At 38.9% G+C, this 27,344-nt stretch overlaps 1 long non-coding RNA gene across 1 annotated transcript; it reads right to left on the bottom strand.

The window, feature by feature from the left end:
• Nucleotides 1-5,580: 5,580 nt before the first annotated feature.
• LOC306991610 lies at nucleotides 5,581-27,168 on the bottom strand. The gene is made up of 3 exons (XR_013796132.1): nucleotides 27,036-27,168; nucleotides 24,176-24,268; nucleotides 5,581-5,609 (listed from the first exon to the last, which is right to left on the bottom strand). It is a non-coding gene; the product is annotated as an uncharacterized lncRNA (long non-coding RNA).
• Nucleotides 27,169-27,344: the final 176 nt, after the last annotated feature.

Below are 27,344 nucleotides of genomic sequence, written 5' to 3'. Positions count from 1 at the left end.
TGAACGGTGTCATTCCTGTGAGAAAAGGCTTTTGTGCATGTCCACACAACACTCAGCAGGAGGGCGCTGGGATTGTTGCGTGTGCATGCATGTATGTATGTGAATGCGTGTGTATGAGGCGTTCTCGCTGGACTCATGTGCTTTGGATACGGCGCTTGACAGGATCAGTGTGCTGCCCATTAGTGCGGCCCGTCCCCTGTTCGTCGCGAGACAAAGGGACGCATCCGCGGTACAAAGTTAGCGTGACGACCCCCATCGAGCACTTTCGGAGAGGAAGTTTTCAGCCCAGCCCCCGTTTCTGTCAGTGATGTTTTGTATTCATGGGGTAGATGTGCCAAAGGCTTCAACACAGGGTGCCAATCTTCACAGAGTTAGGGGGATTTCATAGACTGCAAGACTTTACACAGAAGAGATGTGACAGTACTATTGCGCAGTTAGGGTATCAGATGGTAATACCATGGTACTTTGATATAGTCCATGCCATGGTGCTGCATGATTATCTTACTCATATACTATGGTGTTTACACAGTACTTCAAAGAATATAACGGTACTATCATGCTAAATGCTCAGAAAATGTTCATTTTGAAAGTACGTTTTTAAATTTTTATTGATATGGCCTTCAAAATTCTTTAGATATATTGTTACATACAATTTATTAAATAAAAATAAAATAAAAATTTGTATTGCTCAAAGGTTGCTCTGTCACAGCACAGAAGTTCTCAATAATGGTAATTTACATATAAACCTTTTTTCATTTCTATTACATTTGACGGATTTATTCAGTGGTGTATGTTCATATTGAAATCTCTGACATTTAATTTAAAGAGGCCATATAATACATATTTTATAAAGTCTTGATTTTGTTTTTGGGGACTACTAGAATAGGTTTTCGTGATTGAATGTTAAAAAAATAAATTATTTTTCATACATTTTACATTGTTGCAGCACCTCTCTTCCCAGTCTGTCAGTAACGCTCTGTTTAGTTCCTTGGTTTGACTTGAAGTGGCGCTGCCCAGACCGATTGGTGTATGACATCAAAGTAGCGTGAGATCGGTTCAAAAGCATATGGAGCCGTCTGCTAATTGCTCTCATGATACTTTGATGTCATACACAGATCAGTCTGCACAGCGTCAAAGTCCCTTTAAGACAAGTAATTTCACTCGGCAGCCATCTTTGCAAGTGCAGCTTCTATCTCTTTGAATGGAGAACATCAAATTCTCCAAAACTGTTCGCCAAGCTAATGATACATTTCCCATTTGAAATCACTAATGAAATGAAAAGTCTGCCCGGGATTGTCCGGAATTGGCATAAAATGTCCGGGATTCGGCTTTTGCATTCTACAGTCGCCATTCATTATGTTTACTGTGGCGAGCAGGACATGGCTGAGGGCTGGGGGAGAACGACGCGAGGCCGGTGGCGTGATTACTGATGGAGCGGGGAGCGGGAATTTTCTTAGCAATGCTAAAACGCAGATCAACCGATCACTTGTTTAGCGTTCAAGTAAATACTACATTCAGATTATCCAATCGGAATGAATTTATTTAGATTGAAATAAAAGGTGTGCGTGTAAACAATGAATGGCAACTGTAGAAACCAAAAGCCGAATCCCAGACATTTTGGACAATCTCGACGGCCGGACATGTCCCAGAAAAAGGATGTATGGTAACCCCTACTATTCAGCTTTCTCCACAGAACAAGAGCCTGTTAGCTTAGCTTCCAAAAAAAGATGGCTGACACTATTTGTACATTCTATGAGTGAGATCCCACCTTCTATGGGCGGGCTGAAAACATGCGGAACTAGCTAATACTACTGGCTGTAGTCTCTAAACTCTGGCCAAAAAATCCTCAGAGGACGCAAAATTACGAGTTTTGCGTCATCTGAGGATTTTTCCAGACAAAAAATAAATAATTTTCTCGTCTCAGGGGGACATGAGGGAGGGAAACATGGTAATTTGAAAATACTACAGGTTTTCTACTGATACAAAGCTTAATACTAAATGCTGAAGTATCCCTTTAATATCACTAATCAAGCATATAATTAATCCCTACACAGGCATATAAGTATATAAGTACTGTATACTAAGTGTACTTGAAGTTGGTCCAATTTATTACACAATTTAGTACACAAAAGTACACCAAATACACTTAAAGTTATGCTTTACTACAATTTAATAAACAACTAAAATATACTTAGTACAAAATTAGTTGTTTTAAAATGGCACACTTCAAGTTAACTAATCATTAACACAATTCAAGTATACTCATAATTAGTCTGGCTGAAGGAAAATACTTAGCTTTTTTTTTCACCAGGGCAGTGCCGCGTCTCTATGAAGCTCCTTCCTCCTGTAAAGCGCAATGTGCTCTGATTGGCCGGCTCGACTAGTGTGTTGTGATCAGTCAACCACTTTGAGCTTGTTTCGGAAATGTCACACCCCTTCCCAAAAAAAAAATGGCGACAACACACTACTAACACAACTCAACCAGGCCTCGCCTTTTTTTTGCGTATATAGACGGAATTATTTAAATGAGGAATATTGTGACGTCTATGTTTCCGGAAGAAAACTAAAACAAGATGTTCAGAAACATTGCTATAGAGAACAATTCCCTTAGAGTAGACCATTTTTATGCTCAAACAACAAGATTATACACTAAAGACAGTTGAAAATGTAAAAAAAGCATAAAAGACTTTGGTATCTTGCCATTTGAGCACAGTTTGAGACATATTTGAAAATCAATGGAGACATAACACTACTCAAATCTTTTTCTAAGAAAAAAAATCTGAAGGCAAAAGTCTCAATTTGTTCTCTATTTGATCTCGTTACTGTCTGGGAGAAACAAATGAGACCTCAAAGAGATCTCATTTGTAGTTCATTCGTATAGGACTATATGTAAAGATGCTATGTGAACAAAACATCACACTCATATTAATGAACTTTGATCCTGCAAACAGCACTTATGCAGCAGTTTCCTCACAATGCACAACAAATAGCTCATCAGCTTGTCATTAGATGTGATACACTCTGAATGTGGCTGCTATGGAAACGCGAGACTAGCTATCCATAACCTAATTCTCTTAGAAAGATGAAACCAATACAGTAGTCATTCTTTTGCTCCGTCAAACTTTAAAGCTCTGTGTGAAGTTAAAAGACATGCACAGCTTGCATGATCATCACTGAATATTTCATTCTCCAACATGCATCTGATGTGCACACAGTCATTCAACAAACAACCAAATCCAACCCATAATATGTAAAATCGAAACATGTTAAAGATGCAAAGCAGATGCCTTAATCATTTCTACACCAAACAGTGCTGAACAATTTATATGAAGCATAAAACATGAAAAATAAAAAGTCATCAGAAATGAAGTGCCTTTGGCTAGGGAGAGCATAATGATCTTGTTATGATCATATTCTCTTCTCTGTGGACCCCAACATGGAGTTATTGCTCTCTCATGTGTGCTAAGACATATTATAGTGCCACAATTTTTTTACTGAGGAAGTTCGTTGTTTCACCAATCCAACTGAAAAACCTCAGACAGAAATGACTTTAAATGTTTCTGAACTCTATAAAGACTCAGAAAATAAAGCCAAAACTTTGCAGTATACTAAGTATTTCAGCTGTTTACCACTAACAGGTGCATAAAATCAAGCATATAGCCATATATATAGTATTGAAATCAAATATAATTATACATATACTTTTGGCAATTTACTGTATATCAAAAATAAAAATGCAAAGTTCTAACTAGGGAATACATGGTCCAAAGCATCACAATCCAAAAGAAGAAGTGAGACAACCTGTTCAGGATCTTTATAGGGATTTGAATTAACGAATATAACATCTACACTAACACAGGATTAGCACATCAGAGTAGGTTTAACATTAATGCAGACTACTCTACAACAGAAGAACTTTATTTAATGCCATTTACCAGGCTGTAAGCAGCGGCACCTTGCTGTTTTAAAGATTCAGTTTTCTGCTCTCTCTCTCTGGAATCCTATACAATCCTTTAAAAATGGCCCCTAACAGTCACATCACGACTAGAGAGCTCTGTGAGAGAAATCGATACTGCGCTCAAGACAGCAACCATGCCGCTTTCCCTTTACCTGCTCGACACCGGCACAATCGAAGACTCATTACCACAGATTCTTCCACTCTCTCTGTGGACTCCAGTGGAATCAGTCTGACTCAATTAAAAGACACATGGACCGGCACATCATTGATAAAACTTTACACCGCCGGAAGAGCAGTGAGGAAACGCAGGCTTTGTTTTCCTGAAAAACTATTAGACTTGTTCTTTGTAATGCCAGATGGCCAGAGATTTTAATTTGTGTTTTTGTGTCACCGATTGATTCCAATGAACTAAGTCTGCCGCTGTTCGTTGTTATAGTCTCAAATATCGAAGAACTAGGGCTGTCGATAGATTAAACAATCAAAAAAATCTAACCACAATTTAACAATACAGAGGAATAAACTGTTTTGAACAATTTAGTATTTTCTAAGAATTATATTAGTAGCTGTATATTAGTATATTAGTAGTCAACTGTGTGTGTGTGTGTGTGCGTGCGTGCGTGCGTGCGTGAGTGCGTGAGTGCGTGCGTGCGTGTGTGTGTGTGTATAAAATAAAACCCATAAATAATACAACCAGCAAATTATATATGCATATTTGGATTTTAAAATATTAGAAAAAAAATATTTGTATGCATTTACTTGCTAATAATAAAATATTACATACATTTGATGGAAGTATTATTCATGGGTCAGTATTTAACTGCTCTAAATTTTCACGTTAAATTGACAGCCATAATACGAACGTATACAGCCATTTGGAGTGCAAAAACGTCCGTTATAGTCGGTTCGACTACCTCACCAAGACAGTGAATATCTGCATTACATTCAGCATATTTTATATCTCTCTTCTAAACGGTAAGATACTAAATAATTCATGTAGCAAAACAGAAGGTTATACACATGATTTAAGAGCAGAATAATCAGTGGGCATGTTGACATGTGAGCTCGCACACACACACACAGCAAGCTGACACGTGCCATCCTGCTCATGGTGAACGATATAGAGATGTGTCTGGTCTGTCTAGGGTATGGACGTGAGGGACACATTCTCTCAAAAGACCTCCAGCTAAGATAATAAAGATCACCGCCAGCATGCCACGCTGTGCCAGGGCTGTCTGAAGCAGCTGTGCCCGGGTCTGGTAAAGCTCTCTGCTGGGATACTTATGTTACGGACCTGTCATGAGGTTTGGATGACGCGCTGGACCTGGGTTTGTGTGAAGTGGGACCATCTGACAGATTGGTTATCTTGGGGAGCCCAGAATCCAGGTGCAGCCACCAGGTCCCACAGCTGGATGTAAAAGCTCCAGCAGGGTAAAAACCCTTTTTGTAATTGGGTGTCTTTTGGCTCTGGCACAAACAGGTTCTGACCTTTGATGGCTAAGCATTTGGTCTTCCTCATCATTAGGCTGCTTTGCCCATATGCCAAGAGATATAATTGGTCCTTTCCTTCTCAATCCAGCCTGAGCAGAATGTTCATTTTCTCTTGAGAGGAAATGCCATGCCATGGAAAGGTTCTTCACCAGTTCCTCTGCTTCTACAGACAAAAAAAAAAAAAAAAAAAAAAACTGTTGACAAGCACATATGTGACCTACTCCATCAGTTTTTTTTGCACTGAATAATTTTTTTTAATGTAATTATTACGCTTCTACTGCTTCTAATAATAATTTAAATGGTGGCTGTCACAAAAACTTGTTTTTCAGAAAATGTCCTCTAAAGATACCTAACAATTTCAGACATTTGACATAATTATTTAGGATATATATTTAAAAAATAAGTAAATGATTAAGACATCAATAACAGGTTGAGGAAAAATATAATGCATTAATAGTATAGTGTGTATATTTAAAGGTGTGGTCACATCTGTGCAATTTTGGTCCATTGTCAACAGTATATCAATGTATAAAGCACAGCTCACACAGAAGTGTTGGTCAACATATTGAATTTGCGTGAACCCGTTGCAAAATCTGCATGTGGAAATTTGGCCCTCATACAAAATTCCAGACTACGTGGCTTCCTATTGAAATTACTGGATTTCGCCCATGAAAATTCGCCAAACAACAGTAAATGTGACCGCACCTAACAATACATTTATTATTTTAGCGATTTGCTCATAGCTAAAGTTATAAGCTGGGTTTTGAACTTTCCTGAGGTACACGCAAAGTCATATGTCGTTTTACTGACATCTTTCTACAGTTGAAACACTGCGACTACGTTTCAGTAAGTCGTACTGTATCTGTTCATTCACGTTTTTTCCATGCTATAACCAGTAGTAAAGAGGAAGAGATGATCGTTTCGCAATCTGTCACAACACATTAAAGAGCAACCAAAACAACAATTATTGTTGTTAATAAAACTGACATAACATGAAATCAGAGACCTTTTAATTACTAATGATCGTTGCGACGGAAGTGAATCAATCAAAACTAACTTTAGCTGGAAAATATCTTTACTCAAGAACCGCTATAAAGCCAAAACAATCTCTGTTACCTTAAATTATCCGTTTATCACTGTAAAGCCGCTTTGAAACAATCTACATTGTTAAAAGCGCTATAATAAATGATGACCTTGTTTTATCAAAAATAACATGTCAAAATCTTATTTCTCCACAAATGGCTCATTTATGGGAAGTCGCTCTACAACTCACAGTAGAGTACGTCACATAACCTGATTCCCTCTTTTGCGGACATTAAGTCAGGGAGGCAGGTCAGGGTGACAGAAGCAATATGTTGGGGTACCAAGGGACTATTGGCTGCTAGGTGGCCTGGGGAACACTGGGGGCAAAGGTGCAAAGAACTCAAACAAACCCTGTTCCTCAGTCAACAGAGTTAACTCTCCATAAACGCTAAGCAAACTCAGCATAATCGCACAACAATGGCACAATTAGCCGTAACCCCATGGATATTAGCTTGGAAAGCACGCCCCCTCGATTCATGCCTTTCAGACATTTGCATTATCATCCTTTTTTTGCCTCAATCCCTCATTTTATTTTAATTCCCCCTTTTTTTTCTAAAAAGCTCATTTGTGAAAATGCTAAACACTCATTTAAATATGCATAGAGCAGCACCCCTGTCTAAAATGAGGTGCAAATTTGAGAAGAAGAAAAAAAACCTACAGAGCGTGTCTGGCTCATGTCTGAAGCTTAGAGCTTAAATCAGCAAATAACTAGCTCTGAATTGAGCACAGCATTCTGCTTTAGCATTCACAATTTTGAAAGACCTCACCGGTACTTAGCAAAGCCCCTCGCTCTCCTACAATCAGTGTATCTCATTTTGAACACAGGAGAGTTCATCTCAATCAAGGCTGACGAAACAGAAGAGGGCTCTGTATTGACTGTTGAGGAAAGATGAACTACTTGTTTTTGCTCCAAAGTGAAAGGGAATTGGAGTCCAGTGATTGGCTTGGCTTCTGGAAAAATGCCTTTCGACTGCCTGTTGAGAAGGACAGACCTCTGCAGGTAAATTAACCTTGCGGAAAATCAATGCTAGTCTGATCAAGTCCCTCGGAGAAGAATTTCGACTTATTCGCGAGGCAATTTGCCGATAGAACGGCTGTTGTCATTGAGCAAATCCTTACAAAGCACTTCCACACATGTGAGAGATTCCATCTTGTTTGTTGTGTTTGTAAATCTGCGGTGGTGATCAATTGCATTCCGAGTACTGAAAAGTCAGCATAAAATGAGACTGGTTTTAAAAGAGAGTGAAATGCATGTCCATCAATCTCATTTGAAATACAAGACTGTTTAACTCTGGGCACTTTTTACACTTTCACTGGTTTAATTTGTCTACTAACAATGTCCTACAGAGAATATACCATACATACATCACAGGAGTCATTTTATTCTGAAAGTCCTTTCAACACATCACAAATTGACAGAAATTACATTTTAATACATTTGTCTTCCCTTTGTCTTCAAAACTTGCATTTTATGTACCCTAAATACACACAATTAAATCTTATTTTCACTTTTTGTGTATTTTAACACAAATACAGCTTGACTGGAAATTATACACAATATATATATTCAAAATTCCACTGCTTATACAAAGACCACTTCCACATGCCAAGAGTATATGACACCATTAGATCCATAGCTCCATTGTTAATGAAGTCGCCTGTCTATTGTTCACCCTACACACAGACAGAAAACCGCCCATCGGGTCTGTTAGAAAAACAGTGTATGCACAATGTAATATGAACACCATGCATCACCAGTCAGCTCTGGCCAGGGGCCCGTCCCCAACAGCTGAGTCCCCTCCGCAGGGCTGGCGGGAGGGGTAGAGTAACAGGTAGCATCCCCAGGTGCTGGAGCTTCAGCGGGGTCGCTAACCCATTGCGCGCTGCGCTAGCAAAGCTGCGCTTAATTAGCCGAGAGGGAGCCCCCATTGGCCTGTAATGGGCCAGTTTGTGAAGCTAGAATGGGGTACACAGAGGGAAAGATGAAGTGATGAGGGGAAAGGAGGGAGGGATCTCCTAAACCCTTCTCTGCATTATGGATTTGCCCATCTGGCCAAGTGAAGAAAGTCCCATCGCCGGACGAGTTAAACAAAGACTGAGGTAGAGGGGGGCGTTTCCGAGATCACACGCTAAATTACGGTAGCCGTCACTCAACTATTGTGTATCTGATGAGCTGGCTATTCACAGCTGGGCTGGCCAAATTGTTCTTTTATACTCTTTTATAGCCCTTTATTGAAGCCAGAGGGGTGAGTGAATGATTAACGGACGGGACAATGAGGTTTGCTCGTCTTCCGCCTATTTTCCCATTTTTTTTTCATTCCCTCCTTCCAAGATGCAAATGCAAAAGGGCTCGCTTGGTTAACTGTGTCCACGGTGATCACATGCTGGAAAATTAAAAGTTGCTCTGCAGACAATGAAAAGCCTTCCAGTGATTTCGGTAAACTGTTTGTGCTCCTCAGGTTTTTGCCCATATTTCTTTGCTTTTCTTAGTTTAATTTAGTTTCACACATCAAAGAAATAACTAAATAAATATCACTGCCTGATGTACCCAATTTATATTAGCTCAAACAACGAATCTAATTAAATGAAATTACAATTAATTCGAATTACGAAGTATAAAAGGATTCTTTTAAACTTTTTAAGAAAAAAAATATGAAAGATACAGTCAGGACAACAAAAATATATAAATCTAACATATCTGTAAAAGAATATAAAATAATTTGAATCCTTTGCCTTGAGTTGTTATAGTGCACATCATTTTAAACATTTTAAAGAGGAAAAAATACCTTTGAATGACAAACAAAAGCACATTTTGTACATGCTGTCTAGCCAGGCCTCCCTATTTGTTTCATCCCGCTCTCTGATGTCCATTTTGCTTCCCCTCTTAGTCTCCTGAGGGTAAAGCTGCTTAACAAACCTCTCGAATGAGGCTTATCCTCCTCAAACCCACCTACCCCTCTGGACCTCAGCCTGCTGAAGTTTGGGGGCAATTATAGGGGAAGCAAGAGGCTTTTTATTAGTTAAACAAATAAAAGGACCGACTGGTAGGGCTCCATCACCCGCTGACATCCTCCAGGTAAAGACTGAGACCTGCCATGGCTCTTCCCTCAGATCTCTCACACTGAAGCTATTAGGACCCCGCGCTGAGGCCAAGAGCTAACAACTTTCAGAGGAAATGACAGGCTTATAATGATATTTCTTACAGATCTGAGGAACTGCTTTATTGAAGACTGCTTTACTGCAAGAGGAAAAGAAAAAATCCGGGGTAAAATTTGGTTCGGTGGTCAGAAATCTCTGAATGACTGACTGTAGACGTGACAAGCGCCAAAGGCAGACGAAAATGATTTCAGAAGAACCAATTTACAGGTCAATGACATATAACAGCGTCCATGATAAAGAAAAGAAAAAAAAATCTTTAAAAAAAAATCCAAGTACACTTTAAATTCATAGTTTCCTATGGGTTTTAACAAAACATTCATGCTCAAATATTTGTAACATTTTCAATATTGTTTTTAAGTGTATTTTCAAGGAAAAAAGTATTTTTTTATTTCTAAATATGATTTACAATATTTGAATATTGAAGTTGCACCATATGAGATTTTACAACCTGAACTAACCTTTCCTTGTCATAAAACATAAAATGACGTATCTATTTTAAGAACTTACTGACCTTGGCACACACTCATACAACATTCTGTCATGAAACTCTAGGGGCCCTATTTTAACGATCTGAAACGCAAGTGTCAAAGCGCAAAGCGCAAGTAACTTTGTGGGCGGATCCCGGCACTGTTGCTATTTTCCCGGCGGGATAAATGACTCTTGCGCCTGGCGCAAATCTAAAAGGGATTGGTCTGAAGTAGCTTCATTATTCATAGGTGTGGTTTGGGCGTAACGTGAAATAAACCAATCAGAGCGTCCTCTCACATTCCCTTTAAGAGCAGGCGCGCTTGTTCCATGGCGGATCGCTATTATAACGGCGGATTTGCCAGCGCACGCCAGGAGCGGTTCACAGCCGAGGAGACCGACGTTCTCGTCAGGACCGTAAAACACAGAGAAGTGACATTGGGGATGATGGGAGAAACCCACCCAAATTAGCTTCGGTTAAACAGGTGTATAATTTGGGTAAATGTGTAGCCTAATCTAGATTTTTTTTTTAAAAATCTAGATAGATCTTTTTCACATCTTCACGGACACAACAATGATTTCCCCTCGTGTGTTAATATTTTTCCTTGTAATAATGTATGATTTGCAAAAATGAAAACTGCTGCGTCTGTTTATATTAGAGAATCAAAGTGGATGCGCGTTAACACGCTACATTATGGCCAAGCACGCGCCCTTAAAATACCATATCACTAACGCGCAACGCGCCACTGTCTTTAGACTGTTTTTTTCTTGGTCAGTGGCGCAATTGCTTTCTAAAACTGGAAAATAGCACCAGGGAAGTTTTGCGCCGGAACACGCCTCCTCTTTGCGCTGAACCGCCCCCGCGAGCGCAAGTTCATTCCCTAATTTACCGACGTGCGTCTGTGGAGGGAAAAGTAAAAATAGGAATGATACATGCGTCGGTGTTCAAAGTCAATTGCGCTGGGTGTAAGATAGGGCCCTAGATGGTGCAGGCTGATAGATACTTAACTCAATCTGCTTGCAATCACATCATTCTCTATAGGGCACAGCTGCTTGGTTCCTGCTGTATCAGTAGCCAATGAGCTCGCTGCTCAACCTTGTAGCAGTTACAACTTGCAGCGTGCTTTCAGAAACCCTCCCCCTTCCCCAGCTCCACCTGTATAGACCTGCTCAGGGTAATTCATGTATTCTGTATTGTACAGCATCAGCGTGTCTTACTTGCTAACAGCAGTGTGTCATGTAGTCTATGTATCGGCAGTAGCAAGCCCTGTACTTGCTCTGCAGCAGCAGCAACAGTAACCAACAGCAGCAGCAGCGTAGCAGATCTATTCCGCCAAGATCAAAAATATCAACATTGTCATACCCATTACCATGCCAAACACTCAAACACAAAAGTTGTCATGACAGAAATTAGGTTATGCAAAGATCCTCTATATTACATAATTTCCTCTTTCCTGGACAGTTGTATTACCCTAACTTGGTCTGCATCATCAAAGAAGTGCCTATTTTTTATGAATTTTTATATACATTACCAAATAGGAAAAAATTCTAAAGCTCTTTAAAGTCGGATGGCATTTGATTGGCTGGCAATGTTTTTATCTTTCATCGGCTTGAAAAAAACATTCTGAAATTGATTTCAAAAACACAGTTTATTATTGTTATAGCTTTTTTAAATAATCGTTAATCAACTGGGGGAAAATTACCCTAAAAGTTATTCCAACAATGCAGTTATCATTAGGACTTTAGACTGATTATTACAACTTTACAGTTATCATCATCCTTGGTGTACATTTTTTGTTAACTCTTTTGTGAACTTCTCTTTTGTTAGTTAATTTAATAAATAGCATCGCATGCCAAAAACATTCTGCTTAATGTCATCTATTTACAACAAACAAACGTGCACACACAAAGGCTGACAAACTGATTACAGAATAAGAACACAACCAGGGTGAGAGCTGCATCCCCGGGGACCCCTGTCACCCTCCAAGCACAAAGCTTATTCCAAAACCCACTCTCACACAACGAAGAGAGCCTTGTAATTAGCTTCCCATCTTTTCATTCACATAATCATCACACCCTTGTCACAATTTGACGCACAATCAACTTTCTGAAGAGGCCTGAAGTGCACAGAGCCGACCTATGTGATCCTGCATACACAAACAAGCTTATTTGCCAAACACAATTAAAAGTTTCCTTGAAACACATATTCTGTTTGCTCCCTCCTCCAGTGTTATGCTCTCAGTTTTTCAGGGGGAACAGTAAAGCCGCACTCGCTGGCCCTTTTCAAACACTTGGAAAAAAGCTACATTGCATTTCAGTCACGACGCTCTGTGTATTTCCTTTGTCCTCTATTTGTATCAATTTGCTCCTGTCTTACAAACAAAAGCAGTGCTGGAATACCAAATGTAGAGAGGGCTCTACCTTATCCAACTCATTATTGTGATTCTTTTTTCTAATAAGAGACTTTATTGAGGCCTTGCCCTTCATTTGCACTCCTTCCAATTCATATCAAAATATATCCCTCCATTCTTCAGTCGGATCTCCAAAAGGACAAAACAAATTCAGATTGTCCTTGAAGTATCAGGTAAATTAGGGCTTCAAAACAGCCAACTGTCCTTCTCTCGCAAGAAAAGAAAATGCTGTTTAGTTGGTTAAACTTACAAAAGTACTCACAAAAGTACTCGAAAAAATAGCACGCAATTTGTATGTATGAGCATGTCCACTCTGGAGATGAATGATAGGTTTTCATATATGGCACGAGGCCTTTAATTACCCAGACATTCTCGTGGGACGCATTATTGAGGGGAATCCATGTGGTCTTTATTAGTGCATTTTAATATTTGGGGGGTTGATATGGCACTGTTTCCCTTACCAGAGGCACATTTGTCCTGCTTTAGGGGGCTTGTGGGGTATCGGTTGAATATGCATGGGCTGGTATGGACTGGTCCCCAAGAGCATCAACCAATGACAGTGTGATGGACGAGAGTGCCTGGCATCATCCGGTGGGGGGATCAGAGAACAAAGAGCAGCCCAGACCCCCAGACTTTAACAAGGCTAATGAAGGGGGCATGCTAATGAGGGACATGCCAACACTGGGGAAAAGAGTTCCAGAAGCAAGAGATGGAATTCTCTGACCCTTCCTAGAAGACGACACAAGAGAATTCCTGAAGATGAGATGAATACGGAACTAACTTTGTTAAGTATTTGGAAGACGACTTGGTGAAGGGTTATGACAAGATGGTAAAAAGTTTATCTTTCAGGAAAGTTGACAATGCTATAGAGGTCAGGAGTCAATATTTAAAGTTACACAGTATCTATAGATGTTTCAGAAAGTGCTGTAAGTGGTGCCTTGTGATAAGTCTCTTGGATATTAATCAGCTGATTATGAATTCAATATGAAATCGCCTTTGATGCTGTACACCTAGACTCTTGTGCACTACAGGAGTGAGTAAGATTTTTTTTCTACTTAGATTACTACTTAGATTAGATAGTATTAGAAATGAATACTTTTATTTGGATATGGATACATTAAACTGATCAGAAGTGACAATAAGGACATTATATATAGTTCAAATAAATGACTTTCTATTCATCCGAATCTAAAAAAATTATCATATTTTCCACAAAAATATTAACGAGCACAACTGTTTTCAACATTGATAATAAGAAATGTTTTTTTATGCACCAAATCATCATATTACGGTAGAATGATTTCTGAAGGATCATGTGATTCTAAATACTGAGCTTCTGAATCATCAGCTTTGCCATCATAGAAATAAATTAAATTTTAAAATGTATTAAAATAGAACATTTAATTTAAATAATATTTCACAATATTATATGTTTTACTGTATGTGCTTTTACATATTTAAACATATGCATTACTTTTACTGATCAAATAATTGCAGCCTTGGTGAGGATAAGAGACTTGTTTTAAAAAATCTTACCAACCCCAAACTTTTGAATGGTAGTATATCAATCAACTGATTAACAATGATTTTTTACATTAACCAAATTTGAAATATTAGTATTCTGCTTTGCCTTAGTATAATGGTAAAGTTGTATAAATACAATCAAAATAACATCAAATATTGTATTAAAGTCCCACTCCGATCATATTTTTAGCTATTTTTAAACATTCCCAGTGGTCTTTAAATTATGATTATGCCATTTTTAGCCAAAATCTCAAAACCTGTGCCGTTTTCTGGGACTTCGCTTCAGCAGAGCGGCAGTAGCTCATTAGCAATTCGCCTCTGCGTTGTGGGCGGAGCCGTTGGCACGGAGAAGCATTATTACAGTATTATATATACACGTTAATTATTATTATCCGAAGTTAATCATAGTTATCACCGATCATTATTTCACTCTGAGACGTCGCGGTAAAAAACAGCTCTACTTCGCCTCAATATTTCATCCCTCCCACAGTGATCAATCAGGACATATTTAGTATCAGTGGATTGCTCGGCATTTCGGGATTATTATGATGCTAATGTCACCGCTCTATCTGAAAAACTGACTGACTCTCTCACGAGTGATGGGCTTGACACACGAGGGGACAAACGACTGCGACAGGCGTAACTCGTCGCCACCCGGCGTGTGCAAGTCTACTTGAACGAGCGCGGAATTTCACATGCACGAATGTCGCCTGTTGCTTGGCTGGAGGAGGCTGGCTTCCCTCTTTCCTTATGTAATGACTGACGGGATCAGTCTGTGTTCTCCAATCTTTAGTTTTGACGATTGATAGACGGTGAAAAGTGACTTATTTGTTACAGTATGTGTTCCAATTTGAGTATGAGCTTGTGGACCCGCCCAGTGGAGTTACTACGTCACAACTCCAGTCTATTTTAGCCGGCATTTTAGCGTCTGCTACTGATTCACAGCCATTTGAATGTAGAAATACTCAGAAATACAACTTTGAGCTTATTTTTCTCAAGATATGTCCTCTAACATCAGAAAAATGCCACAAGAACATGTTAACACCTAGAAAAACATGATTTTCATCGGAGTGGGTCTTTAATGGGTTTTTATATGTGAAAATATATCACTGCTTTCATATTTTAGGCAGGAGGTCCCTGGCATCAAAAGGTTCCAAAACCCCTGCTCTGGAGAATACAGACATCAATAGAAAAGTCATTCCTCTTAGAGGTGAAGTGTGGTGGTCTGGTGGAAGTCTTGGAGACACCTTATGGGGAAAAAAATATTATTGTTGCATTTCCACTTGATGCCACTAGTGGTGCAAAGAGTGACAATGCAGCTTAAAGTATCAGATTCTCAGTTCAAATCCCACAATAACGAACTAAACAAAAGGCTACCGCTTCATCAACACTTAATAATGAAGTCCCTTGATATTATGTCTAGATATGACTGCTTTGCTTGATAAATTATTCCAAACCAAACAAACATTGACTTTTCTAATCAACAAAAGCACCATTATATCTGATGAATGCAATTAGATCCTTTTGAAATAGGGCCGGATTAGATTGTAAATGAGGCCACAATGCCACACAAGTGCTCCCTGATCTTTCCTTGCAAATGCAAGCCAGCTCTGAGCAAGCCCTCTAAAGCAGGTCGGCCGGCATGCCACTTCACACTACAGCAGCCAGATCAATACAAATACAATCGTTGTGACAATAACAACAGAAAATTATCTTAGAAATAAAGGTTCCACAGAGAAGACAATCTATGTTCTTTAAAGAACCCGGAAACCATAAGAACTTAAACATTTCATTTCAATTTATTTATCTCCAAAAGAACCATAAAACCAAAATTGCATAGTCAATGTGAGTGAAATTGCCAACTGCCAAGTCAAATATTGCCAATTGCCTAGTCCATCCGAGTGATGCTTGTCTATCTGTCTACAATGTTCCACCACGATGCTATGGTGCTCTGGGTGGTTGCTAGGGCATTGATGAGTGGTTACCAGAGTGTTTTGAGTGGTTGTTAGGGTGTTGCTAAGTGGTTACTAGAGTTTTCTGGGTGGTTGCTAAGACGTTGCTAGGTGGTTACAAGGATGTTCTGAGTGGTTGCTAGGTGTTGCTAGGTGGTTACTAGAGAGTTCTGGCTGGTTGCTAGAACGTTGCTAAGTGGTTACTGGGATGTTCTGGGTGGTTGCTAGGTGTTTTTTTTACTGCCTAGTCAGAGCCCACCTATAAGTCTCAATGTTATCCTGGTCCTTTTTCAATGCAAGTCTATGGGATTTTTCACTAGGGTCTTCTTCGTGGTTGTTAGGGGGTTGCTAAGTGGGTACTATGGAGTTCTAGGTGGTTCCTATGGTGTTGCCAATTGATTACTAGAGTGTTTTTGGTGGTTGCTAGGTTATTGCTAAATTCTTACTAGTATTTTGAGTGGTTGTTAGGGTGTTGCTAAGTGGTTACTAGAGTGTTCTGGGTGGTTGCTAAGATATTGCTAGTTGGTCACTAGGATGTTCTGAGTGGTTGCTAGGTTTTTTTTTTTTGGTTTTTTTTACTGCCTAGTCAGAGCCCACCAATAAATCTCTATGGTATCCTGGTCCTATTTCAATGCAAGTCTATTGGATTTTTTACTAGGGTGTTCTTGGTGGTTGCTTGGTCGTTGCTAAGTGGTTACTATGGAGTTCTGGGTGGTTCCTAGGGTGTTGCCAATTGATTACTAGAGTGTTCTTTGTGGTTGCTAGGGCATTGCTAAAATCTTACTTGTGTTTTAAATGGGTGTTAGGCTGTTGCCAAGTGGATACTAGAATGTTCTGGGTGGTTGCTAGGACGTTCCTAAGTGGTTACTATGATGTTCTGGGTTGTTGCAAGGTGGTTTCTTACTGCCAAAAGTCAAAAGAGCCCACCTAAAATTCTCTATGTTATTTTGGTCCTATTTCAATATAAGCCTATGGGATTTTTTTGCCTTTTGCTCACCAAAATAATAAACCCACCTTTCCTTTAAAATCTGCAATTCTTGTTCAAAAGAAATAGTGATGCATGACTTATAAACTGCAACAAGCTACCGCAAAACAAAGAAACGTTAGGTTGCTATGTAATGTTTACAGTAAATGTTTATAGTCTGAAGGGTCATTAGTGCGTGCCGTTAATCAAAGGCAGAAGGAAAGGAAGAGCCCCGGTGGGCCCCGCTGCAGCCCCTCTGTTTCCAGACCCTTTTAATTAGACTCACAGCAGGGAGACCTTACCCACACACGTGCCTCTCTGTCTCGCTCTCTCCATCACTCTATCATCCGCTCATCCCCTCCACCCATTATATGAGTTACTGTCTGTGAGCCCCAGTGGGGCCAGGACATAATCATAGTCATGTGCTCAAAAGACCATTTCCCTGCCACGGTCTGTCAGTAACCAATATTAAATAAGAAAAAGTGTGACGAACAGTCTGAATGTCATCCAATAATAAAATGAACAGGATTAAATGAGGATTTAAATAGTTTGTACAGGAACTCAAATGGTCTCCTCTATGTGTTGAAAAACACTACTAAGCTAAACTTAAAGAATACCTGTCCGTTTCAGGATAAAGGGATGCTTATTACCAAAGGGAAGGATTGGAAGTGTTGCTGGCCATCTGCCCAGTCCCCTGCGCGCTGACATTTGGCTGTAGACCTTTAACCCTGCTGGAAAATGTCATGCCACAGAGTTTTCACCCCGGGACAAAGACCTCTCAACCCCCGAAGCAGAATGACACCCGCAATACAATAAGATTCATTAATTATGATTTTCAAGACGATAATAGGGCACTTATTCCACTTAATGGTATCTTAAGAATTAAATCTCAACTTAACTCCAGAAAACCCCAAATGAGCTAATTTTCTCAAAAACACGGCTAAATAGCAACTTTTTCAAATGTGTATTTTTTTTTATCCTGAGGGAAAAAAAAAAAAACATTACTCTCACAAAAGTCTCAAAAAAGTAATAAAAAAAATCTCAAAGTCTCAAATATCTTAAACTGTGCTTACATTTGCCAACAAACTAAAGACTGCGATCAAAAGTCCAAAAATTATAACATAAGCTCAAACATTTCTCATCAAATTCATCCTAGATGTAATTATCAGCACTATGCTGTCCACTAATAAATGATAAAGGGCCAATATTAGATTCATATCCTATTTTGTATTATACCCTAATGCAGAGTTTAAAAAAAAATCATTTAAAATTGTGCTAAAGGTTTTCATTTACCAGTGTTATTATTAAATTATTAGTGTTTTTAAACATTTTATTTAACTGGCATTTTTTTAAATATAAAAAAATGAGCATATTCAATATCAGCCAATAAATGCCTCCGCCTATAACCAACACATTATTGTGCCTCCCCAATATCCACATACATTTTACATCTTACTGAGTGGCAAAGATTGTATAATTTCCATTCATTGTATTTCTCACAAGGACACATTTGAGACAAAGTTGTTACAAGACACATAACTCAACTAAGTCTGAGTGTTAAAAGAGGAAGCCCAATGAACAATAAAATGATCCTCTTCTAGGTTAACCTTGGTTCTGGATCACAGGCTTTATTAAGGCTCAACTGAATATCTCTTAATGTAAACTTCAGCCACAGTATCCGCCCATGTATCAGGCCAAGTAATAAAGAAATCCTAACTGCCTTAACTGCAGACAGAAACTGAACACCCTCAGCAGAGAGAGATAAGACACACATTCACCACGTATCCTCTTGAGCTTCGATTGTGGTTATCAATCAAGAGCGCACAAAGTCAGGGGACAGCAAGTGAGCCAATTTCCACATGCAGAGCGTTCTCATTATGAGGCAGCTGAAAGGTGTCGACTGAATGAATCACCGTGCGGAGATTTAGAGGGCCGATGTCTGACACGGCATGCTGTGATGGATTTCATATGCCTCAATCACACGCAACGGCCTCAGTGGAAAATTCAGAGGTTGGAAATCTTATTGAGAACGACAACCTGTGCTTGTGTATTTGGATTTCATGCAAACTTGACTTACTGTTTGTCAAGCACATGTGGAAGTGAACTGGATCAGTCCTGTAAAGAGGCAGAATAACCCAGGGCCGTAACCATTGACATTGAGGGGGACAAGTCCGCACAATAATTAGAAATGGCCAAATTGTCCCCCTCAATATTTGATATTCTTGATGTTGCTCTGCTGCACTCCATTACACCACTTTGTTTAGGATGACAAAAAGTTTACATTTTTAGGCTGGTCTGCCTCCGTGTCTGAAAGCGATTATCAATGTCAAAATGATTGATATGGCCAATCAAATCAAAGAAGGCAGGCCTTACTGTTCACAGAAGATGAGTGCAAAAATGTTTTTAAAAAAAAGTTTTAACGTTGAAAAAGTGCAAGATGCAAGTAGCTAAACATTTACTAACTGTTTTACGATATAAATGTTCAACTACAGACAGAAATATAATGCAAACTACTTAACTCTTTTATAATATTTCGCCATATTTGAATTGAAAATAATTTACATGTTTCATGTAATTCATAACTGAATGTGAAGAGGCATTGTTTTGCACTTTTGCCATATCAGGCATACGAATAAGAGTGAATGTGTGCATATTTTAAAATAAAATATTATTTGCAAATAGTTTAAACAGATTACTTCATAACTATAATTAGACCTTGAACATATTTTACCATTCTCATTTTAAATAAAAATACCAATAGCCCATCCCACCATAAAAATTATGCGCATCATTATTTATACAATTATTTTATACAATATTTATTTAAAATGAACTGTACAAAAAAGAATGTTGAAAAATATGTATGGTATATGTAATATTTATCAATGTGTATGGTTATTGTCCAATATTGATTGTGAAATTGCAACAATTACCTAAAAACTGCCAAATTTCGATGATTAATTAGCCTGACCTATTACAAATAAAAAAGTTATGGCCAAATAAGCTGCAATCTGCTTGCGTGCCTTGTCAAAGCTGCCATGTGTTCTGCAGACCCCCTGTTATAATGAGCGGTGACCGAGGCATGCGAGTTATCAGTGGTCAGTGCAGCTGCTGGGGGTAATGGTATATTGAACGACGGACAGTGCTGAGGTCAGGGGCCGGACCCCGCAGATGCAGCTGCCCCACACCTGGGCCACAGAGGACCAGAGAACTGCCCATCCTCGGCCCTCCTCCCGCCCACGCCACCATCAGGCCAGTTCATCTCTCACCATCCACATCAATACAAACCAGAGTAGACTACTCAATCAACTCATATATCAAACTCATCGCTATCTTGATGCCTTTATTGACTCCCTTCACAGTTACTCATTCTGACAGAGTTATCAGCGCTGAGTGTGCATCAAAGAGAGGAAAATAAATATTCAGAAAAATGGATATGCTTCACTAAGTGCTCAGTTGGGCTTCAAAACCTTTTAAACAAATTTAAAAATGTTTTGGTTTGCTTTAGAGTCCTTAATTTGCTTTTATGAGACTACTTGTGCATGTGCATGAAAAGCTGCCTTGTAAATCCTTCAGCTTTTGAAGTGCTGGTCATAGGAAAATCAATGGAAATGAATGATGTTTTTGCCCAATCTTATTATATTTGCAAATGAAGAGGTCCATGGAGGTTAGGGGGATAAAGGGATAATGAGGGCAGTAGCGACCATCCCTGACCCCTCACACAACACTTTAACAACACAAAGCCATTTCGAAGGAAAAACACAATTGAATCTGTAAAGTTACAAAGTACAAAGTACAAATCTAAAGGCAATTATTCTCTTTTTCAGAAAACTTCTTCTGGGAACGAATACGTCACAATATTCGTCATTTTAAATAAATAGTAAATACCTCTCAAGTAATTTGCAAAATAAAAGGGACAAGTCCTGGTTGAGTTGCATTAGTAGTAACTCGTGGTTATGGTAAGGGGCGTGACATTTCCGAAACACACTCAAAGCGGTTGACCAATCACAAAACACTGCTCCAACTGACCAATCAGAGCACATTGCGCTTTTCAGAAGGAGGGGCTTCATAGAGACAGAAACTAAACAAATCGTTACTGACAGACTGGGAAGAGAGGTGCAGCAACTATGTTAAAAATAATTATTATTATATTAGACCCCAAAAACAAAATCAAGACTTTGAAAAAGGGCATAATAGATCCCCTTTAAAATGGCATTACTGCAGTTGTTTTCAACATTTTTTACTCAAAGGCTCCCCGTTGTCCAACACAATATTCAACACCCATTTTTATCATTTTATTTTAGATTAGAGTTAATTTATTTAATCTATTAGTAATATTATATTAATTTAAACTGACTTAAAAAGAGAGACCCAAACCATATATATAGACTTGCTTACACACTTATTGAACAGAACGGAATCAACATTGAATTGACTTCCGCTAAACAATCACACTATTTTCTTAGCTTCTTTACAGCAGAATTGATTTCTGTTTGCATCATGGAATCATTATTTTCTGTTTATCACTGTAAAGTTGCTTTGAAAGAATCTGAGCTGCTTTTCCCAAAAGCATTGTGAGCCTAAGTAGATGGTAAAACCATTGCCACCAATGGTCTCTATGATAAGCTCACTCAATGTGCTTTTGAGAAACGCAGCCCTATATTGTAAAAATGCTTTTTTGACCACTCAGAACACCATAGCAGGATTCATTCAGAATCCAGATTGACAAAAATAAGTAAACCTTGTGTGAGATGTGCTTTACTCATTGCTACACTATTGACAGTGAACCTATTTTGCCTGTGAAATTTCGCTAATGTGAAAGCACCTTAAGACCAGACATATTGGTTCAGAAAAAAAGGTTTTGTTTAGCAAAACTAAGTGCATTGGCTCTCATCTCAACTTTAACAATAGATTAAAAGATACAACAAAATCACAAAGCACTTTGATAATTACATTACATGCGCACATAAATTCAATCATCTGAAAACCCTCCACTAATCACCGAAAAACAGCGAGATGAATCTCACATGATCTGACCAAATATGTTTACCAACATGATATCATGCACAAAATCAACTCTCTGTATCTGGCGCAGTTCATTACAAGACTCCTTCTTAAACAGCAACTCCCTCGACACGCACAGAGAGACGGCTAGCATCAATACAATCTTGCTGAGCCTTGAACTTGGATGCCGTCTAAGCCAACGTCACAGCACCCTTCCCATTCACCATCACCCAGGCGTGACATGGCTTTGGCCCTGACCGTGATCTGTTATTGCACTTGAATATCAGAGCCTGCCGTCATCACAGCCTCTCTCATTAGCCTTGGCCGTGTCCGCTGCGCTCTAATGAGACAAGTCTTTAATGTAAAGTTGCTCTCCGGTGAGGGCCTGCTGATGAGGGTGCACGTGTGTTTTGGAGGCGCCGATGAATTACCTTGGCGTCTGACTGAGGGGAAACACCTGGTCCTCGCCGCCGGAGGGGGGGGTTAGCCACGGATACGGCGCCCCCACGGGACCAGGTCCCATCTGCGAGAGGTGCTGAGGTAAATTCTCATCGGGGCGGTGGGTGGCCACGTAAGAGGGTTCGTCTTTATCTGTCTGATGAGCATGAGAGGCTTTTGTTTGAAGACATGCAGGAGAATTTGGGATGACGGACTAACATAATGAACTAAAGGATGCTGCCCATATGAATCTCTCTGGCATGTGGTGTCATTTTAATTTGTCTGTTTAGGTATTCATTTGGCACGGTGAGATGTCAGAGTGGTTTTCCACTCAAAGTAGCAAATGATCACCTATTTACATAAATCATAAGGTTTGTAAACACTGCATATTAAGTGAAAAAAATTACAGTATAACATAACTAAAAAAAAAATTTTAAACTTTTTTTTAAAAACTTAGAAAAAACTGTAAAGAAAGTTGCTTTTTGATTGTAGCAATGTCTGATTTGTCATTGTTTAACAATATTGTCACAATACATCGCAATACAAAAAAAACTATGTCCATATTTGTATTGTGATATATTGTGATCAACAATATGTACCATGTATATAGTTCACCCCCAAAACATTTTTTAGACACATTTCATTTAGATTTAATAAATAATAAATTATTTTCTAAAATACAATATTTAAAACTTTTTAAATGCATGTAGTCAGGGACAGAATATGTTCCATATGTTGGTAAAAATGGACCAAGTCCAAGCCTATTCAATTTCACCACTGATGTAATACGAAATTTAGCATTTTAATGTATAGTACCTTCGTTAACAATTTACCATACAGTATGTACCATTTTAACTCTATTTTTTACCTTTGTTTAAAGTATCGTAAGTACTGTATCTTGACAGCAATATCATGCTTCGAACTGAATCGTAACATAAGTGAATTGGTACACCCCGACTTTTGAGTCAAATATTTTCAATGAATCATTTGAAATGATCCACAAAACTGGTCTGGGGTGCATTTTCCAAAACCATCGCAACTATACCATAGTTTTCCCTAAAACCATAGTGTGGCAAGCAGGACGAGGCCGAGGGCCGTGAGAGAACGGCGCGAGGCCGGTGGCGTGATTACTAACGAACGTCACCTGCGCGCCGCACTGGCCTCGTATCTCACGGAGGAGCGACGACAGTGAAGGACGAGAGAAGACCAGGCCTGGACTTTTGTTATGTTTTGTTTATGTGTGTGCGGCAGTCGTCCATGAGGCCGCCTTTACTTTGGTTTAGTGTTTGTTGTTTTATTGTTCAAGTCTTTAAATGTTCGCCGGTTCACTCCTCCTTCTTCACAGAACAACATACCTTGCTACACATAGTGCCGACAAACTTTCGCACAACAACATCGTAAAGTTGTGTGGTCAGAGCTGGCGCTAATGGATCCAAAAGTTGTATCTCGTAAATTACGATGCATAAGGATGTAGTGTGTGAATAAGAATGAACTGTGCTATCAGTGTCGCGGCGCGCCAGAGCGATTAAGTGCACGCTCTGAGACGAGAGAGGTATGTATCAACTCGTCTTAGTTAAGGGAATAACAGTTTAATATGAAAAAACGGTGGAGTATCCCTTTAAGAATGAGTCCTTCGAACCGGTTTCAAGCTAGTCAATGCACTGTGACTGAACGAAGAATGTCTCTTTCGGACATGTCTGACTCGCAGTGATTCAAGTTAACAACTCACCAACAAGTTGAACCCGAGAATCGCCTCTTTCAGAATTGCCTCCAAAAAACTCCAAAGTGATTCCACTGCCTGACTGAACTTTGGTGTCTCAGCCTGTATAGAAGAAAAAAAAACACATCAATTAAATTAAACATTTCTCTTTCTTTATGATTACAATTAGCAAATGTTTGACCAGCTAACTGATTCTAAACACATTATTTTTAACTCAGGGGTGAAACATCAGGCATAGAATCAGGAATCAAATATGGTTTGAAGAATCAAAAATAGGTTCTTCTATAATTCCTCAAGGTACAAAAACTATTCAGCTCTCTTTAATGCCACGCATAACACAAAATGTAGGGATGATAAAAATGCACATATTTGAGTATTTCAGTGTGATTTCATGATGCTTTATGTGAAAAAAGAGAGAAGGCTGCCTCATAATGAAAGCCTCCAAACCAAAAATGTGCTTTTTCTCTGAACTGGAGTCTGCAGGTGCTGCAATCAGCCGCGCCACTGAGTGAATCTAATGATCGTTCACACCACCGTGATAATGATCTGATCTAAAGCCAGTCGAGGGAGATGAGATGAAACAGAATTTGAAGATGGGTGTAAAAAGCTCCAATCATTGACGACTCACTCATACAAAAAAGAGCGCAAGTATCCATCAGTATCACTGGCAGAATTTCTGGATTCTGGAACGAAATGGAGATCCGAATCAACTCTCTTTATGTCAAGTAAAAGCTCTTGGGGTTTTAGGCTTGAGTTCGTATAGGTGAAAGTATGGAAGGGCATTGCAGGATGAATCTTGGCAGAGCACACTTTGTCGGACAAGTAGCACATCTGTGACCCTGTAGGGGGTCAGTCAGCGCGGACACCCTGAAGATCCAAAATTGCTTCCTGGCAACCATCATGCCATGCAGAGGTTGTGTATGAAAACATCCTCACCTCTAAAACTAGCTAAAAAAAAAAAAAAATCACAATTTGCTCTAATTGACTGTGAATGCATGTGCGAATTTGTGTTCGTATGGGATAAACGGAAATATCCCTGCCCATTAGACATTATGCAAATAAGCACTTTGGGCTTTATAAAATGCTAAGGAATTTTGCCTGCCAATCCTAAAAGCAATCTCTCCGACACAAATTCACTTAAATGCTTCCAGCATCTTTACTAAAATGCTAAATTATGAAATAATAATCGTAATTATCTTCGCTTTCTCAACGCCCCTTAATGTGTCAGAGGGTCATTACAATTTCTCTCACATTCAGCCATTTAAAGGGCTTTCGTGACTTCGCTGATGATAAAAAAAAGTGCTTGATTTCACGAAGCCGTTGAGTTACTATGTGATCTGACTAAGAAGTGCTCCTCTTAATGTCGGCAAGACGTTTAGAAAGGCCTCTAGAGCGAGTCTAATCAGAAGGCCATGCTTCTGATCATGAGCAAACATATCCATTCCCTCATTAAGCTGAAGGTATGGCAATGCATGGGCTGTGGGGTATAATATGCATACGCTAAGAGATTCCCATTTTAGATTTGCATTCACAAATATAATGTCCAGCGTTGTAGTACAAAGCCAATTTTTACAATACGAGGTTGCGGCTCTTTATTATTCATATTCATCATGGTTGAGGGATTCTTTATAATGCATCTTGATGAGAAATGAACACCTCAGGCTAAATCCATACACAATTGAATCATCCGCATGGGTTTGCTCTTAATTTGTAAAATAACGGCAAATATTAGCTCAGGATTCTTTTATATTTTTGTAATAAAAAGTTATATGGAAAACAAACTGATAGCTTTATCAGGATGTATGCAGCTACAGCTTACTATTCAGGTTCCATCGCCATATGCTCATGAAAATCTTTGCATTAACATACTGGTACTTTTAGAAACTCAGGAGAAGACACAATCTTGTCATCTTTGGGTTTTTTAAAGGTTATACTGTCTCCTGACTCTGCATCTAACCTTTAGCAGACATCAAACACAATGAAGTTGTCAGAAAACACTCAGATACGGACAGAAAATGGTGTCAGGACAGTTCACTATTCTTAGGACGGGTTATAACCTTTGACCTTAAATAGACTGTTAAATCACGTGAGCAGCTGTGAGGCTGCAACTCAGTTAAGCTATATTCCCTATAGGATGACATAGGTAATTTATTTATTTTTATCCCAGCCCAAATAAATAACTCGACAGCATCATTAAATAATTTGCATTGCTTAAGAAGTGATTCATGCACGCTTCTGTGGGTTTAACACAATTCTTCTCCAATGCACATTGGTGGCTGCCAGAATCAAAACTTGTCTATGACAAACTACATTATACTGAATTAAACAGGACATAAAAAAGATGATACCGGCAAAATAAGGAATCTAAAGCTGTAAACACATCCAAGTAAAATTTGCCAAGTCTGTTGTTGCCACTTTGACAAACTCTATCAGACGCAGTCAGTCTATGGACGCAAGGCAGAATGAAACGATGAGCAACCCCGCCTAGTGGTCAGCAGTGGTACTGTCGCTTGTAATATACAGGTAGTGGAGACAGACATGTAAGTTATTGCAGCGAAGGAAAATACACATCCCTAAAATGGGTAATTAATTTTACCATTTAAATAATAATAAGAATAATAGTTCATGTTTTACATATATAATTATAATTTGTATTAAATACATAACAGATTTTGCTGCTGTAACAGTTAGCCTAACTTACACTTATGACATGGTTAATAACTGTCATATTTATTTATTTGCGTAATGTAATTATTATATGACATCCGTTATGTTGTTAAGAAAAATGTTTTATTGTTCTTGTTATGACACCACTTATTTAACAGTGTTAAAATTCAAGCTATTTTTAATATTATATTTGTTAACTTACAATACATTGTTAAGGTCACCAACAGCAAGGCACAGATCGAAAGCCCTGTCTGTCTGGAGTCTGGAACTTTAGAACAGACCGACAGAACTTTCCTTCTCAGAGCATTATGTAAACCAGTCCAGCTTCAGTCCAGGTTTTAATTTTCCCGCTAATTAAACAAGAGAAACACGACATGAGGCGAATGGTTCTGGGAGCAAACACATGACTTAAACTTCAAACCTACCTTCTATGCTGCAGTTAAAATTCTCACTGCATTGCTCCCGTTAGCAAAAGGAAACACTGACGCGACTTTCTTAAAATCTGCTATTT

This window comes from Phoxinus phoxinus (genome assembly GCF_949152265.1).
Source record: "Phoxinus phoxinus genome assembly, chromosome: 23".
NCBI lineage: Eukaryota > Metazoa > Chordata > Actinopteri > Cypriniformes > Leuciscidae > Phoxinus > Phoxinus phoxinus.
Note: the sequence above shows the minus strand (reverse complement) of the source record. Positions and strands in the feature narration are given on the sequence as shown.